Below are 18523 nucleotides of genomic sequence, written 5' to 3' on the forward strand. Positions count from 1 at the left end.
CCGTCACCTCCCTCCTCCAGTAGCGCTACACCCCATCACTCCGACCCCCCCCTCCTTTGAGGCTGTGTTTTCTTCGGGTGAAGGGGAGACGCTGGACGACCTGGCAGCAGTGTGCAGCACCGAGCTGACCTCCACCTTTGGCGCTGCCACACCCCCTGTGGTGGAGGCGTCCGTCCCTGCACCCACCACACCTACCCTTACACCTCCTGTCCCTGCGGTGCCTGGTCCTTCCCCACATGATGCCCCCCCCCCAGTCGACGAACCTGAGGGTTCTAATGTGCAAGCAAGCTAGGGGAGACGTGTGGTCATGTGTCCCCCCCAAGGACTTCTGATTTGGACTGGCCATGCGCCTTTGTAAATAGTGTCTTTAAATACATTTTCATTTAATGCTGAATAAAGCATTTTCTTTTCAGTTTGAACACATTTGCATTTCAGGTATTGATGTGGGTGCTGATGGTCCCGGAGTTGGGGTGGTGGTAATGTGTTATGTTTCAGTGAAAAGTTGTAGTCTGATGCTAATGGGTTGGACCATGGTATCTGCGTGCCATCACAATGTCTCTGCAAAGTATCTTTGGTCGTGTGTGCTATTTGTGTTTGGAGACATTGTCCCAAGGAGTGTTCCTTCCTTTGTGGCACCTGACATCTACCATGCAAGGAGTTGCACTTTTGTTGTGCTGACCTGTGTCTACATTTCCTTTGTTGGTGACGGATCCCTTCAACTATGGCCATGCCTGCTCAGCAATGTCTCCGGCTGCATCGTCTGTGCTATCCTTGCTAGTCACTGTACTTGTGTATTGAGTATGTTGTCATGCCTTAATGGCGACATTCAGCATTTTCCGCACTATGCATGTGTGTTATCCCAGCCTAGCACACATTTGGTACTTGTTCTGCAGGGTATTTGAGCACCTGACTGACAATTGTGGGCATTGTATCTGTGGGAAGTCCACCCTATTCCTTCTATGAGAGGCAACATCTTGGTGCCTGTCCCTGCACCTGTACATTCCTATCAGTCCTGGGATGTGCGTGACAGTGTGTGTTCCCTTTGGCTCTCTTAGTGTAGTGGCCATTGACATGAGTATACAGTCTTGTGGCATGATCTCTGTGTGTGTATTGTGCTGCATCCGCCAGGGGTGGGTATGCATGTGTCATTTGTCCTCACACCCACATGTGTTGTGTCATGCAGTGGGGGAAGGTCATCCATCCTCATGAGAGTGGGACACTGCTGTCAGTGATGTGTTGTTATGGCACTATCAACATAGTCGAACATTAGGGATGCATACATACACCCATGGAGTTGTGCTCATCTGATCATGATGTACACACCCCCATGACTCTGTCCACTGCTGGTATTCCTCTGCACCTACCCCTCACATGTCTCTGTCCACTGCTGGGAGTGTAAGGCACCCACCCCTCACATGTCTCTGTCCACTGCTGGGAGTGATAGGCACCCACACCTCACATGTCTCTGTCCACTGCTGGGAGTGTTAGGCACCCACCCCTCACATGTCTCTGCCCACTGCTGGTATTCCTCTGCACCCACCCCTCACATGTCTCTGTCCACTGCTGGTATTCATCTGCACCCACCCCTCACATGTCTCTGTCCACTGCTGGTATTCCTCTGCACACACCCTCACATGTCTCTGTCTACTGCTGGTATTCCTCTGCACCCACCCCTCACATGTCTCTGTCCACTGCTGGTATTCCTCTGCACCCACCCCTCACATGTCTCTGTCCACTGCTGGGAGTGTTAGGCACCCACCCCTCACATGTCTCTGTCCACTGCTGGTATTACTCTCCACCCACCCCTCACATGTCTCTGTCCACTGCTGGTATTCCTCTGCACCCCTCTGCACCCACCCCTCACATGTCTCTGTCCACTGCTGGTATTCCTCTGCACCCACCCCTCACATGTCTCTGTCCACTGCTGGTATTCCTCTGCACCCACCCCTCACATGTCTCTGTCCACTGCTGGTATTCCTCTGCACCTACCCCTCACATGTCTCTGTCCACTGCTGGTTTTTTCACCATTGAAGTGGTGATGTAGGGGTACGCGTGGTACGGGCCGTACCCATGCTCTGAGGGCGTGGGTACGGCGCGTACACCTACATCACCACTCCAATGGTGGTACGGGCCGTACCCCCACTCGGAGGGCATGGGTACGGGCTGTACCACCATTGGAGTGGTGATGTAGGGGTATGCGTGGTACAGGCCGTACCCACGCTCTGAGGGCGTGGGTACGGCGCATACACCTACATCACCACCCCAATGGTGGTACGGGCCGTACCCACGCTCGGAGGACGTGGTTACGGCCCATACCCCCATTGTAGTGGTGACGGGTACGCGTACGCGGGGATTGGTGGACACGCCCCCCGAAGTGACCAGACCATGGAGGTAATGTATGGGCAGTATATGTTTTTTTTAAAATTAGGTAGCGGTTATGTTTCCGGCCCCTCGCCCCCCCTTTGCCCCTGGGTGTTTTGCTGACCTTCTGAGGCGTGCGCGGCGGTTTCGGTGCACCAGGTCGTAGGCTAGGAGGGCCGGGATGACACGTAGGATGGGGTCCATGGCTGTCCGTCGCGTACCGCTGCTCCTTCTTCGCGTCGTCCTCAATTTCCCGGGAGTTTTTGGCTGCCGTAAAAAATGGTCCGTGTGGAGTGACGTAGGCACGAATCATACTTGCTGGTCCGTAGAACGCTGCCTGACTCCGACCAGACGTCACGTACGCGATGTCCCGGATCGGAATTGTGGGTATTTTTTAGTCGCACGTAGTTTTTTACGATTCGTACGGAAATGGTATTTCTGTACGAATCGTACTTGCTGGTTTGTAAGGTGCATTTCCCGGGTACGAGACGTACGGAGAATACGCTCCGTACGACCATTCGTACCCGGGTTTTACAGGATCGTAATCGGCACCTTAATATACATTTGAACTAAATATAAAAAATAAACATAATTAAAAAAATATAAACACAGAAACATAATAATTTATACATATATTTACTTTAAAATAATGTATTAACTTTATCTTTATTTAATTTTTAAACCTTTAAATTATATAAAAAGAAAATATATACATCTATCAATAATTTAAAATAAAAAACATTCTATAATTAAGTAAAACGTTAAACTGTCAAGAAAAATTTAAACGTACATTTCGCAATACAATAAATACAACAGTAGGGAAAATGTTGGATAGCGGAATAACTAAATTTACTATTCCAAATCCAGTGAATTCAACAGTAGATAAAGTGTTGGATAGCGGAGGGCTAAAAATTGCTATTCCCACTCCAAAGAATGCAACAGTGGGGAAATTGTTGGATAGCGGAGGGGTAAAATTTACTATTCCCACTCCAGTCAGTGGAAAAGAAGGGTAAACGTTGGATAGCGGAAGAATTAAATTTACTATTCCAACTCCAGTGAGTGCAACAGTAGAGAAAATGTTGGATAGCGGAGGGGTAAAAATGACTATTCCCACTCCAGTGAGTGCAACAGTACGGAAAGTGTTGGATAGCAGAGGGGAAAAAATTACTATTCCCACCCCAAATAGTGCAACAGTAGGGAAAGTGTTGGATAGCGGAGTGGTAAAAATTACTATTCCTACTTCAGTGAGTTAAACAGCAGGGAAAGTGCTGGATAGCGGAGGGGTCAAAATTACTATTCCCACTCCAGTGAGTGCAATAGTAGGGAAAGTATTGGATAGTGGAGGGGTAAAAATTACTATTCCCACTTCAGTAAGTGCAACAGTAGGCAAAGTATTGGATAGCAAAGGGGTAAACATTACTATTCCCACTGCAGTGAGTTCAACAGTAGCGAAAGTGCTGGACAGCAGACAGGTAAAAATGTACTATTCCCACTGCAACAGCAGGGAATGTGCTGGATTTAAGAGGGTTAAAAATGACTATTTCCACTCCAGTAAGTGCAACAGTAGGGAAAGTGCTGGATAGCGGAGGGGCAAAAATTACTATTCCCACTCCAATGAGTGCAACAGTAGGAAAAGTGCTGGATAGCGGAGGGTAAAAATTACTATTCCCACTCCAGTGAGTGCAACAGTACGGAAAGCATTGGATAGCAGAGGGGAAAAAAATACTATTCCCACCCCAAAGAGTGCAACAGTTGGGAAAGTGTTGGATAGCAGAGAAACAAAAACTACTAATAACATTTAAACAATTGAAAAAAAATCAAATAGTCTTAAAAATAAATAAACAATATTTAAAAAATATATGATGAAATATATTAAACATATAAAAAGAACGTGTATTATAATAATAATTACATATGACAAAAAGGTACAAATATTATATAAAATAAATTAATAAATACATTAATAAACAATATTTATTTAAAAGTAGCAAACATTAACATATAAACAAATGATTTAAAACATAAATATATTTATTGTATTTCCTAACCTATAACACCACACCAATAAAAACATACTTCAACAAATGTATTTACATTTGTTTCTATAATTGACATAATGATTAATGAATTTTAAAAATATTAATAAAAAATTGTAAACATTCATTGAGTACACATTCTTTAACACTATAATATCCTAAACACACACCTAAAATTAATTACACAATTACCTTAATTAATTACTAATTAATTAGTGGAAATTAATTAACAACTAATTATTAATTCCTCAATTAAAAATACATTACGTCCCAGCCTTCCCACCATTTGCACTTATAAACACAACACACACCTAAAATTAATTACACAATTACCATAATTACTTGCCAATTAATTAATTAGAAGTAATTAACAACTGATTATTAAATATTTATTAATACATTACTTTACACATTTAACACTATAACATCTCAGTTACACAAGTATAAATAAATAAAAATAATTTAAGAAATGTAATATAACTACATTACTTCCCACCCTATAAACCCACAACCCACTACAGAACTAAAAACACAAATATATTTTTGCAATCGATATTAAACACTTCGATATTCCTGACCCACAATATTTTTGTCACGATATTTGTGCAATTCGATATTTTTTACTCTATTTTCTGTCTCTGCACCCTTTTTGACAATTTAGAAATTGCCAAAACAAATTATTGGAGATGTTGTTCTGCAGTGGCAAACTGGATGAATAACAACACTCTCACTTAGGCCCTGAATCATAAAAGTAAACTTACACTTTCTGGGAAACTTACTAATTTTCGCAATTTACAAACTATGCGCTAAATTTAACGACTCAGCACCCCCTATACTTATGTGTGCAGAGTTCTCTGCACCCATGACTCCACAGTCGGAGCAGGGAAGTCCACAGACATACGTTTAGGGGATACATTTTGAAATACTTTTTGTAGTATTAAAAAACGTTCTGCAAAGTGTGGGAGTCAGACCCATCATTCAGTGAAAACCGCAGACTCCTAAAATGACTTTAGTACATAGTAAAAAACAATTTTGTAGTCACAAACACCGATTCAGAATGTAAAAGCATTTAGTACATTTATTTCTTTGTCATAGGCCCATTATAAGTATGGTCCAGATTTCTTTCAGAAATCTTTTTCTTTTTACTGACTTTCATTTACTTTACTGTCTGTTTCAGCCCATCTACTGAAAATCCATAATGTTCAGAAACCTTTTGGCTGATAGCGTTTTTTTCATTGAAGCCAACACTTAGAACTCTTCCCCACTGTTAGTCCCAGCTACTTCCAATCATTTGACTTCAAGCAAGCAGCAGAAAACTTGTCTGGTCAAAGCAGGGCCAACCCTAGCGCTTTTGGCGACTGGTGTGACATTCATTTTTGGCGCCCTCCACTGACTTCCCCCTCGGATTCCATCATGACCACCAGGTGAACTCTCTCACATACATTTAATTTGTTTTAAAGCACTAGTAAAGGCTGACTTTTATAATAGGAATGTAACTCTACTCAAACAAACCATTTTCAGAAACATTAGAAATAGATAATGAAAGACTGGGGGAAAAACATAACTCCCAAAACTATTTTACACAATGTACATGCAGCTCTTTGATGACAGTTCCTAAAAGTCTCTGTTCTATATTAGGGTGTATATAATACTAATGTATTACTAGGGAAACCTGGTCAACTCTCAAAACTGTAAACAGAGCACTGAGCAGGCAATGGTCACCAGGAAAACATCCTAAGAGGGTGGTAAATCAGTGGATTGGGTTTTTCAATACGAGTTTTTGACATTTCAGATTGGCAACACCGTGGGCAATGAATATTAATAACTATTTGTTTTATAGTTAATGAATGTTAGATCGCATCCTAATCGTTTTTTATATTATTTTTTTCAAAATACTTCTTATGCCATGCATGCAGTCAGTTAACTACTAGAAGCGACTGACCGGGATATTACTATACAACACACTTAAATACAGTCATTTATACAAACTCAGCGGGTTCAACTAAAGTCGAGGTCTTTAGTCTTTGAATTTGCCAAGGCTTCCTCCTTACCTTGGTTATGAAGCTGTTCTTGGTAGCTGAATGTCACATAGACTTCTGAAACATACAGAACACAATGATAGTCATAATCAAACAATTCTAGAATTGAATGACAATTCACTTCTATGTCACTTTGACAACGTGTCTAGCATATGTTATACCAAACTAATACATTCTGCTCACGTTAGAGCTTCTGATTCCCATGAAAGCTAATGGATAGAGGCCTTATGTATCAAGATTAGCGATTGTGATTTCCAAATTGTCATTTTTACAGAATCACAATTTAGAGATCGAAATTCCAAATGTATGAAAATGCCACTTTAAATCATGGCTATTAACGAGGTAGGTCCCAATTTACGACCCACCAGCAATCTCAATCACCACTGGGATGGTGGTCTGTTGGGGTCAGGAGAGCACCATGTCTTTGATATCTTTTTTAATAAAACAATCTTCTGTTTTTTACATGTAGCCCGTTTCCCTAAAAGGAAACGATACACTGTTTAAAAAGAAAAGATTCTTTCTTTTTTAGTTTTTTTTTTTTTAAGAGGAAGCAGTGTCCCTGCAGATCACTGTCTCCCCTTCAACAAACTTTTCTTTTACATTCACGAAGGGAATGGTTCTCCAGGGAACCCCTTCCCATTTGCGAATGGGTTACCGCTATGTGTGTCTAGTCTATAAATTATGAATGTTTTCCGACTGGAATTCAGTTACTAAAATGCACTTGTTTGCAAAAGGAAAGGGCAGGATTCAAACATTGTCACTAAATGGCATCGAGACACATGGTAATCGCCATATTCTGTTGGCAATGTCATGAACTCCAGCCCTCGCTATCTTTCTCTTCCTCGCCATCTCTTTCTTGGCATATATGAGGTGAGACAAGTGGTAACTTGCCTTGGCAACAAATGCGTGGCCTGATAAGGTTCTTGGTCCTGTACCACATTCTGCCCTGGCAATCAGTACATAAATGCAGACCCCCACAGCATATAAAGGTCTACATTCTCTCTGCAGGCATCTTGTCCTTGATTATGTGTGGGTAATTCCTAACCTATGAGCACAATGGTTCACCTTCCTCTTTTTCTCACATCACAGTTACTCATAGAATATCTCTTAACTGGTCTGACTAACTCTTCCTAGAGACAGTCTATTCCTTCAGACCACCAGCCTACTAAGTACCACGCATCAGGAGTTAGACTAACAGCTTTTAGTGCAGGTGTCTGCATCACCACATTAAAATGGTTACTCAAGCATAGTTAGAGCTTCTCCGACTTTGTACAATCATTAGGCTCTGTATTTAATGGAACAAAACAAATTTGGCATGCTCAGCTGCTGCTGGAGCTGCCAGGCAATTTAACCCAGCCGGACATGCCTGGGACTCACTTCTTTGCTATGGTCACACTCACAATCAACCTTGATACTTGATACTTTGTTCAATTACTGTTTCCCCCAACATAGCCAGGTGCCAGTGCAGATGCTCCATTAAAAAGTAAACACATAATTGTGAGCAAAGATCAGGCCCGGCATTGCCAGGCCACATGAATCAGGCAACCTACCATCTCCAAAAACAAAGAGGAAGGACACCAGACCCAGCTTAACATGGATCCAGCACCTTATTGTTTTTCCTCTTCCGCCTAGCCGGCTCACGATCACTCAGACAAGATTGCACCGTGGTGCTTCACAACCCCCAATCAGTATAGCAGAGGAGTAGGCACAGAGAAGGAGGGTATTGTTTTGGTGGCATGTGCCTCTGGGGGAATTGGAGACAAGAGTATAAACTCACATGCTCTGAGCCACTCCCGGCAATCCCCCTTATTCCCCTCCCACACCAAAGACAAGCATCTGAAAGGTCTCTGGTTCCCCCCCAAATTTGAGTGTTTATATAGGAAATCTTCCCATAAGATATAAAACAAGTATTGCCATAGCCAATAGGTCTCGGCTTTGGGCCCTTCTAAGTGTTTAGCCAGAGATTTTGACTTTGCCTATGTCTTTTAGCTGTGCTATAGAGAAGTGTGCAGCATACTGAAAAGTTATAATAAAGAAGTGTCAGAAGCATTTTTGTTACCGTATATATTACCAAGAAAGCATTATGTACAACTGAACGACCATATTAAAAAAGTATTAACAATAAATAGTGTTTTGATTTATTTTTTTTGTCCTTGCAATGCTGGCAACTTCTATCTGCCTGTTCCAATGGTTGTTTGTTATGGGTTTTTTTGTTATGAGCGGGCATAAATAATGGGAGGGTGAAGGTTGGGAAATAGTACCTGTATAACAACACTAGCAGCGGACGGAGGCTAAGAGAGAATCAACAGATGCCAGATTCTGAGGGCACACTGAGGTGATGCTGAATAATGCTGAGGTGGTGGTGGTGGTGACTAGTGTGTATGTGCAGAGGTGATGCTCAGGTGATGCTGAATGATACTGAGGTCTTGCTGAGTGACACTGAGGTGGTGGTGTACTGGTGGAGAGGTGGTGGTGACCAGGTGCAGAGGCAATGTTGAATGATACTGAGGTGGTGCTGAGTGATGCCTAGGTGGTGCTTACTGATGCTGTGGTACTGAGTCATGCGGAGGTGGTGGTGCTGCACTGGTGCTCAGGGGGTGTAGAGCTGGTGCTCAGGTGGTACTGAGCGATGCTGAGTTGGTGCTGTGCTGAGGTGAGGCTGAGGTGGTGCTGCACTAATGCTGAAGTGGTGCTGTGTTGGTGCTGAATTGCTGCTGAGGTGGGGCTGGTGTTGGTGCACTGATGTGGAGATGGTGTTATGCTGATGCGTTGTTATGCTGATGCAGGGATGGTGTTGTGCTGGTGCTGAAGCGGTGCTGTGTTGGTGCTGATGTGGTGATGCACTGGTGCTGAGGTGGTGGTGGTGCACTGATGAGGAGGTGGTGCTGTGCTGATGCTGCGATGGTGCTGTGGTGGTGCTGTGTGGATTTGATGTTGAGTGATGCTGAGGTGATGCTGAGTGAAGATTTGGTGTAGCTCAGGTGATGCCGAGTTGGTGCTGCGCTGGTGGTGCACTGATGCTGAAGTGGTGCTGTGCTGATACTGAGGTGGTGCTGTGGTGGTGTTGAGTGATGCAGAAAAGATGCTGTGCTGGTGCTAAGGGGATGCTGACTGATGCTGTTGCGGCAGTGTGTGAAGCTGTGTTGGCGCTGAGAGATCCTGTGGTGGGGCTGAGTGATGCTGTGGTGGCGCTAAGTGATGTTGTGGTGGCGCTGAGTGATGCTGAAGTGGCACTGAGACCCCTCTGAGTGATGCTGAGGTGCCGCTGAGTGAAGCTGTGGTGGCACTGAGTGATGCTGAGGTGGCACTGAGTGAAGCCGAGGTGGCGCTGAGTGATGCTGTTGTGACGCTGTGATGCTGTGGTGACGCTGAGTGATGCTGTGATGGCGCTGAGGGATGCTGAAGTGGCGCTGAGTTATGCTGTTGTGGTGCTGAGGGATGCTTTGGTGACACTGAGTGATGCCATGATGGCACGGTGTGATGCTGTAGTAGCACTGAGTGATACTGAGGTGGCTCTGAGTGATGCTGAGTTGGCACTGAGTGATGCTGTTGTGGCGGTGACTGATGCTGTGGTGATGCTGAGTGATGCTGAGGTTGTTCTGAGTGATGCTGAGGTTGCGCTGAGTGAAGCTGAGGTGGCACTGAGGTGGCGATGAGTGATGCTGTGGTCACGCTGAGTGATAATGTGGTGATGCTGAGTGATGCTGAGATGCCGCTGAGTGAAGCTGTGGTGTCTCTTAGTGATGCTGAGGTGGCACTGAGTGAAGCCAAGGCGACACTGAGGTGGCACTGAGTGATGCTGTGTCACACTGAGTGATGCTGTGGTAGTGCTAAATGATGCTGTGTTGGCGCTGAGTGATGCTGAAGTGGTGCTGGGTTATGCTGTGGGGGTGCTGAGGGATGCTTTGTTGGGACTGAGTGATGCCGTGGTGGCGCAGTGTGATGCTGTAGTGGCACTGAGTGATGCTAAAGTGGCTCTGAGTGATGCTGTGGTAGTGGTGAGTGATGCTGTGGTAGCGCTGAGTGATGCTGAGGTTGCACTGAGTGATTCTGTGGTGGTGCTGAGTGATGCTTGGGTAGCACTGAGTGAGGCTGAGGTGGAGCTGATTGATGCTGTGGTGGCACTGACTTATGCTGTAGTCACACAGAGTGATGCTGAGGTGATGTTGAGGTGGCGCTGAGTGAGGCTTAGGTGACGCTGAATGATGCTGTAGTGAAGCTGAGTGATGCTGTGGGGGCACTGATTGATGCTGAGGTGGCACTGAGTAATGCTGTGGTGGTGCTGAGTGATGCTGAGGTGGCATTGAGGTGGCTCTGAATGGTGTTGAGGTGGCACTGAGTGATGCTGAGGTTCTGCTGAGAGATGCTGTTGTTGCATGGAGGGATGCTAAGGTGGTGCTGAGTAATGCTGTTGTCAAGCTGAGTGATGCTGTGGTCAAGCTCAGTGATTCTGAGGTTGCGCTGAGGTGGTGCTGAGGTGGCATTGAGTGATGCTGTGGTGACGCAGAGTGATGCTGTGGTCAAGCTCAGTGATTCTGAGGTTGTGCTGAGGTGGCGCTGAGTGATGCAGAAGTGGCATTGAGTGATGGTATGGTGGCGCTGAGTGATGCTGTGGTCACGCTGAGTGATGCTGAGGTGGCGCTGAGTGAAGCTGTGGTGGCACTGAGTGATGCTGAGGTGGCACTGAGTGATGCTGAGGTGGCACTGAGTGAAGCTGAGGTGGCGCTGAGGTGGTGCTGAGTGATGCTGTTGTGATGCTGTGGTGACGCTGAGTGATGCTGTGATGGCGCAGAGTGATGCTGAAGTGGCACTGAGTTATGCTGCGGTGGTGCTGAAGGATGCTTTGGTGGCACTGAGTGATGCCGTAATGGCACGGTGTGATGCTGTAGTAGCACTGAGTGATACTGAGGTGGCTTCGAGTGATGCTGAGTTGGCACTGAGGTGGCGCTGAGTGATGCTGTGGTCGCGCTGAGTGATGCTGTGGTGATGGCGAGTGATGCTGGGATGCCGCTGAGTGAAGCTGTGGTGTCTCTGAGTGATGCTGAGGTGAAACTGAGTGAAGCCAAGGCGGCACTGAGGTGGCACTGAGTGGTGCTGTGGTCACGCTGAGTGATGCTGTGGTGACGCTGAGTGATGCTGTGGTGGCGCTGAGTGATGCTGAAGTGGTGCTGGGCTATGTTGTGGTGGTGCTGAGGGATGCTTTGTTGGAACTGAGTGATGCCGTGGTGGCGCAGTGTGAGGCTGTAGTGGCACTGAGTGATGCTAAAGTGGTTCTGAGTGATGCTGAGGTGGCACTGAGTGATGCTGTCGTAGTGGTGAGTGATGCTGTGGTGGCACTGAGTGATGCTGAGATTGGGCTGAGTGATGCTGAGGTTGCGCTGAGTGATTCTGTGGTGGTGCTGAATGATGCTGTGGTGAAGCTGAGTGATGCTGGGGTAGCACTGAGTGAGGCTGAGGTGGAGCTGATTGATGCTGTTGTGGCACTGAGTGATGCTGTAGTCACACGGAGTGATGCTGAGGTGATGGTGAGGTGGCGCTGAGTGAGGCTGAGGTGACGCTGAATGATGCTGTAGTGAAGCTGAGTGATGCTGTGGGGGCACTGAGTGATGCTGAGGTGGCGCTGAGTAATGCTGTGGTGGCGCTGAGTGATGCTGAGGTGGCTCCGAATGGTGTTGAGGTGGCACTGAGTGATGCTGTGGTTCTGCTGAGAGATGCTGTTGTTGCATGGACAAATGCTGAGTTGGTGGTGCTGAGTTATGCTGTGGTGGCGCTGAGTAATGCTGTGGTCAAGCTGAGTGATGTTGTGGTCAAGCTCAGTGATTCTGAGGTTGTGCTGAGGTGGCGGTGAATGATGCAGAAGTGGCATTGAGTGATGCTGTGGTGACGCAGAGTGATGATGTGAGGGTGCCGAGTGATGCTGAGATGGCGCGGAGGTGGCACGAAGGTGGCACTGAGTGATGGTATGGTGACGCTAAGTGATGCTGTGGTGGTGCTGAGTGATGCTGTAGTGGTGCTGAGTGATGTTGTGGTGGTGCTGAGTGATGCTGTGGTCACACTGAGTGATGCAGTGTTGGCGCTGAGTGATGCTGAGGTGGCTCTAAGTGGTGCGGAGTTGGCACTGAGTGATGCTGTGTTGGCGCTGCGTGATGCTGTGGTCACACTGAGTGATGCTGAGGTGGCGCTGAGTGATGCTGAGGTGGCTCTAAGTGGTGCGGAGTTGGCACTGAGTAAGGCTGTGTTGGCGCTGAGTGATGCTGAGTTTGTGCTGAGTGATGCTGAGGTTGCGCTAAGTGAAGCTGAGATGCCGCTTCGTGAAGCTGTGGTATCGCTGAGTGATGCTGAGGTGGCACTGAGTGGCGCTGAGGTGGTGCTGAGGTGGCGCTGAGTGATGCTGTGGTCACACTGAGTGATGCAGAGGCGGCGCTGAGTGATGCTGCGGTAGAACTGAGTGACGCTGCGGTGGCACTGAATAATGCTGTGACCTAAAAAGGAACTGAGAGGAAGAGATTGAATGTGGATTGAAGAGATAGTGTCAGGGTTCACTCTGTAACTTGCATGTCAGAGCCGTCGATCCCAATCTATTATATCTTGGCAAATCTGGTGCTGCTCTCCTCTTTCACGCAGCACAGTGGAGCTACACCACTAACTGCACTGTATTGCATGCAATGTTAGTAAATATGCCCCTCAATGATGTGGCACAGGTGTAAAGACGTACATGCTGTCTTGGACCTTGCACTCTGCTGCCTTGGGGCCAGTGTCGCTCCTGAAATAAAACATACATTTCAACAGAATATCACTGTTAAGGAACGGCTCATTTTCAACGAATGGTGGAGCAATCCATCCAAGGACGCAGTACCGAGCATTTGCATGGCAGGTCACAGTGCACTAGAGAATTCTGGGATTAGTGCGCACCGTAATGTAATTTTAATTGTTTATTATTGTACTCTTCGTTCTCCATTAACTGAAAAAGGTGAAACGAAAACGTTATAGAAACGAGTTACAATAAAATGAACTCCCTCGGTTCATAGGCGATGCCTTCTTACCAGTTTGACCCACACTCAGCTCTTGAAGTGCTTCTGCCTCGGGGCCTTCGGCACCGCAGAGGTCGCAGGAATGACAGCAGCGCCTAGAGGTGGGCGAGCAGCACATCAACAGGGCGAGCGCAGCCAGAGCCGAGCCAAGGGCCTGCCAGAGCGGTGCACAAGCCGAGCCCTGGAAATGTCTGCCATGTAAATCATACAACAAACATCACGCAATATATGAGTGTCTTTGTTTGACATGTGGAAGCTTTTCATGAATACCTCAAATTACAGCAATACACTGAGAATTACTTCTTAAAAGTGATAGTTTTTAAAAATGACTTTAGGACGACTCCTGCCCCCGCCCCTATTCTCATGACAGTGTCATTAGTGAACTAAAGGCAGAACAGTCGCCACGTAACCCCCGCCCCGCCTGTGGCGCAGATTGTTTTGGAAAGCCACATTACAGTCAGTGCCACTGATATTATACATAATTACAGGTTTGTTAAATTTATCACATAATCCACCATCCGCTACATAATCTGCACATTTTAACAAAAAATGATGTTTCTAGCTCAAACCGTTCAAAAGTTACTAAGAATGCATGGCACGTGTAGCTCCGCTGTGGGAGTGACGAGCGAGGAGGGGGCCTTAGTCTTACACTCGATGAGAGGAAACACTGATGTTTTATTTTGTCATCTGATGAAAACACAAATATTTTATGACAGTTATCATAAGAATTACTGGGAATTTGTACTGTGAAAAAGCCATGGAATTTATGACGTATTTTGTCAATATTCTCAAACAACGATTTCAGTTTACGTTTATACACAAGAAGAGATCGGTTGCTCACACATCACAAGGCTAGAATGTCGGCTCCTCTTAAAAGCGCTTTGAGGACCCAGCCCAGGGAGAAGTCGCCTTCTCTTTAATATCTGCCCGTGAATGGGGCTCTAGACGCGCACCTGCATTCGGCCGTGTGGCTGCACACCTCTGGAAACTGTATGGTGGTGGGGGCATACTTTATGAATGAGTACATAGACACTGGATGTATAGTAGTTAACTGGCCAGGAGCACGTGCGCTCGGCCCCTTTTATTATCAGGGTCCCCTGACTGGTGACGCCTGTGGTGGGTGGGTGTTTAGTGTGGGTTTACAGGCAGTAGGAACACTAGACTGTATCCAGCAGGATACTACATCCCTCCCAACTTTGGATAAAAAGAAATATTCTAAGTCCAATCTGTAAAGGAAAACAGACACCCAAAACAAACCACAAGTAGCCTTAACTTCAGGCCCCAGTCCGGCGGTGTTGGTTTTCTTGGACCACCATTGTTCGTGACGTTCAGGTTCGTCTTGGCCAACTATTTGAGACCGACCTGGTCTATCAGTAACAATGTCTATGTACAAGGGCCCTTCATCAGGATACTCTGAGCTGTGATGAGATCCACTCTGTGATGATTCTTGGCATGAGGTTTCCGCCTGGAGGTGACGTGCTAGCTGTTCCAGTATCTTGACGGCCAAGATGTGTCCGACTTGCCTCTCTCACTTGGGCACCTCTCTCACCGGCGCCTCCGTGTGGGCTTTCCTGCTGGGCGGTCATGGGACCGTGTGGACTGTGCGGGCTCCGCGTAGGCCGCGCTAAGGCGTCGCTTCCGATCTGCCAACGGGACTCACAGCCTAGATGCTCAAGTGTCCGCCAAGGGTGATGTTCCATCTCGGTGTCTTCGCCATCAGGAATCCGGTTCGGTGTCTTCCCCTCAGGTTCGCAGGGCATCCAGTCTATCTTTCTCTTCCTCGCCATCTCTTTCTTAGCATACATGAGGTGAGACAAGTGGTAACTTGCCTTGGCAACAAATGCGTGGCCTGATAAGGTTCTTGGTCCTGTACCACATTCTGCCCTGGCAATCAGTACATAAATGCAGACCCCCACAGCATATAAAGGTCTACATTCTCTCTGCAGGCATCTTGTCCTTGATTATGTGTGGGTAATTCCTAACCTATGAGCACAATGGTTCACCTTCCTCTTTTTCTCACATCACAGTTACTCATAGAATATCTCTTAACTGGTCTGACTAACTCTTCCTAGAGACAGTCTATTCCTTCAGACCACCAGCCTACTAAGTACCACGCATCAGGAGTTAGACTAACAGCTTTTAGTGCAGGTGTCTGCATCACCACATTAAAATGGTTACTCAAGCATAGTTAGAGCTTCTCCGACTTTGTACAATCATTAGGCTCTGTATTTAATGGAACAAAACAAATTTGGCATGCTCAGCTGCTGCTGGAGCTGCCAGGCAATTTAACCCAGCCGGACATGCCTGGCACTCACTTCTTTGCTATGGTCACACTCACAATCAACCTTGATACTTGATACTTTGTTCAATTACTGTTTCCCCCAACATAGCCAGGTGCCAGTGCAGATGCTCCATTAAAAAGTAAACACATAATTGTGAGCAAAGATCAGGCCCGGCATTGCCAGGCCACATGAATCAGGCAACCTACCATCTCCAAAAACAAAGAGGAAGGACACCAGACCCAGCTTAACATGGATCCAGCACCTTATTGTTTTTCCTCTTCCGCCTAGCCGGCTCACGATCACTCGGACAAGATTGCACCGTGGTGCTTCACAACCCCCAATCAGTATAGCAGAGGAGTAGGCACAGAGAAGGAGGGTATTGTTTTGGTGGCATGTGCCTCTGGGGGAATTGGAGACAAGAGTATAAACTCACATGCTCTGAGCCACTCCCGGCAATCCCCCTTATTCCCCTCCCACACCAAAGACAAGCATCTGAAAGGTCTCTGGTTCCCCCCAAATTTGAGTGTTTATATAGGAAATCTTCCCATAAGATATAAAACAAGTATTGCCATAGCCAATAGGTCTCGGCTTTGGGCCCTTCTAAGTGTTTAGCCAGAGATTTTGACTCTGCCTATGTCTTTTAGCTGTGCTATAGAGAAGTGTGCAGCATACTGAAAAGTTATAATAAAGAAGTGTCAGAAGCATTTTTGTTACCGTATATATTACCAAGAAAGCATTATGTACAACTGAACGACCATATTAAAAAAGTATTAACAATAAATAGTGTTTTGATTTATTTTTTTTGTCCTTGCAATGCTGGCAACTTCTATCTGCCTGTTCCAATGGTTGTTTGTTATGGGTTTTTTTGTTATGAGCGGGCATAAATAATGGGAGGGTGAAGGTTGGGAAATAGTACCTGTATAACAACACTAGCAGCGGACGGAGGCTAAGAGAGAATCAACAGATGCCAGATTCTGAGGGCAGACTGAGGTGATGCTGAATAATGCTGAGGTGGTGGTGGTGGTGACTAGTGTGTATGTGCAGAGGTGATGCTCAGGTGATGCTGAATGATACTGAGGTCTTGCTGAGTGACGCTGAGGTGGTGGTGTACTGGTGGAGAGGTGGTGGTGATCAGGTGCAGAGGCAATGTTGAATGATACTGAGGTGGGGCTGAGTGATGCCTAGGTGGTGCTTACTGATGCTGTGGTACTGAGTCATGCGGAGGTGGTGGTGCTGCACTGGTGCTCAGGGGGTGTAGAGCTGGTGCTCAGGTGGTACTGAGTGATGCTGAGTTGGTGCTGTGCTGAGGTGATGCTGAGGTGGTGCTGCACTAATGCTGAAGTGGTGCTGTGTTGGTGCTGAATTGCTGCTGAGGTGGGGCTGGTGTTGGTGCACTGATGTGGAGATGGTGTTATGCTGATGCGTTGTTATGCTGATGCAGGGATGGTGTTGTGCTGGTGCTGAAGTGGTGCTGTGTTGGTGCTGATGTGGTGATGCACTGGTGCTGAGGTGGTGGTTGTGGTGGTGCACTGATGAGGAGGTGGTGCTGTGCTGATGCTGCGATGGTGCTGTGGTGGTGCTGTGTGGATTTGATGTTGAGTGATGCTGAGGTGATGCTGAGTGAAGATTTGGTGTAGCTCAGGTGATGCCGAGTTGGTGCTGCGCTGGTGGTGCACTGATGCTGAAGTGGTGCTGTGCTGATACTGAGGTGGTGCTGTGGTGGTGTTGAGTGATGCAGAAAAGATGCTGTGCTGGTGCTGAGGGGGAGCTGACTGATGCTGTTGCGGCAGTGTGTGAAGCTGTGTTGGCGCTGAGAGATCCTGTGGTGGGGCTGAGTGATGCTGTGGTGGCGCTAAGTGATGTTGTGGTGGCGCTGAGTGATGCTGAAGTGGCCCTGAGACCCCTCTGAGTGATGCTGAGGTGCCGCTGAGTGAAGCTGTGGTGGCACTGAGTGATGCTGTGGTGGCACTGAGTGAAGCTGAGGTGGCGCTGAGTGATGCTGTTGTGACGCTGTGATGCTGTGGTGACGCTGAGTGATGCTGTGATGGCGCTGAGGGATGCTGAAGTGGCGCTGAGTTATGCTGTGGTGGTGCTGAGGGATGCTTTGGTGACACTGAGTGATGTTGTGGTCAAGCTCAGTGATTCTGAGGTTGTGCTGAGGTGGCGGTGAATGATGCAGAAGTGGCATTGAGTGATGCTGTGGTGACGCAGAGTGATGATGTGAGGGTGCCGAGTGATGCTGAGATGGCGCGGAGGTGGCACTAAGGTGGCACTGAGTGATGGTATGGTGGTGCTAAGTGATGCTGTGGTGGTGCTGAGTGATGCTGTAGTGGTGCTGAGTGATGTTGTGGTGGTGCTGAGTGATGCTGTGGTCACACTGAGTGATGCTGTGTTGGCACTGAGTGATGCTGAGGTGGCTCTAAGTGGTGCGGAGTTGGCACTGAGTGATGCTGTGTTGGCGCTGAGTGATGCTGTGGTCACACTGAGTGATGCTGAGGTGGCGCTGAGTGATGCTGAGGTGGCTCTAAGTGGTGCGGAGTTGGCACTGAGTGATGCTGTGTTGGCGCTGAGTGATGCTGAGTTTGTGCTGAGTGATGCTGAGGTTGCGCTAAGTGAAGCTGAGATGCCGCTTCGTGAAGCTGTGGTATCGCTGAGTGATGCTGAGGTGGCACTGAGTGGCGCTGAGGTGGTGCTGAGGTGGCGCTGAGTGATGCTGTGGTCACACTGAGTGATGCTGAGGTGGCGCTGAGTGATGCTGAGGCGGCGCTGAGTGA

Source organism: Triturus cristatus, chromosome 4_1, assembly GCF_964204655.1.
Source record: "Triturus cristatus chromosome 4_1, aTriCri1.1, whole genome shotgun sequence".
Lineage (NCBI taxonomy): Eukaryota > Metazoa > Chordata > Amphibia > Caudata > Salamandridae > Triturus > Triturus cristatus.